This window comes from Elephantulus edwardii, unplaced genomic scaffold (assembly GCF_000299155.1).
Source record: "Elephantulus edwardii isolate Elephantulus edwardi_28Jun2011 unplaced genomic scaffold, EleEdw1.0 scaffold00394, whole genome shotgun sequence".
NCBI classification, from domain to species: domain Eukaryota; kingdom Metazoa; phylum Chordata; class Mammalia; order Macroscelidea; family Macroscelididae; genus Elephantulus; species Elephantulus edwardii.
Genome location: NW_006400144.1, coordinates 419,510 through 420,278, shown reverse-complemented (window position 1 = coordinate 420,278; position 769 = coordinate 419,510).

Below are 769 nucleotides of genomic sequence, written 5' to 3'. Positions count from 1 at the left end.
GAATATTAAGCTCAAAATAGCAAGTGTCTAACATGTTAGAGGGATGAAAAAGTAGAACAGAAAATATGGAACAGTCAGTGAGCTGGAAGACAAGAGCCTCAATGGGAAGACACTAGAAGAAAAATCAGAAATGAGACATAAAGAAAATGAAGAAAACACTAGAATCATGTGGGATGACATCAAAAGGAAAATTATATGTATTGGAATTCCAGAACACAAGAAGGACAGGGAAGTCAATAAGAAAATTATGAAAGCAGTACTAGAAGAAAAGTTCCCAGGTATTATGAAGTGTGGAGAAATACATATTCAAGAAGCTCAGCAAACACTAAATAGACTAGACCCAAATAGAAAAACATCAAGACATAGGACCCAAAATATCACATGTACTTTAGTTTTTAAACTTGATTTTCTTAGTACTTTCCCAAATATAGTACAACTTTATCACTGATAGTTTTACAGATTTATGTGGCAAAGGATTCTTCAAAAGGAAACTACTTTCGTTAGCTTATGCCAATTCTGTGAGAGAACATTTGATTTAAAATAAAATTTGAGGGAGAGATCCAAGATGGCAGTGGAGGCAGAGACAGCATGGTGAGCTGCGGGAGCAGCGAACCACTTAAAGCAGGGCCATTATGACCTTCCACAGACTTCAGCTTATTGATAATTGAAAACAGTTGATGACTGGCCCTCAGTGAAGATCAGGGCTCAACAACAGGAATTCAAGGATTCCCAAGGAGAAATGGGTGAGTCTCTGGCTCCCAACCCCCCC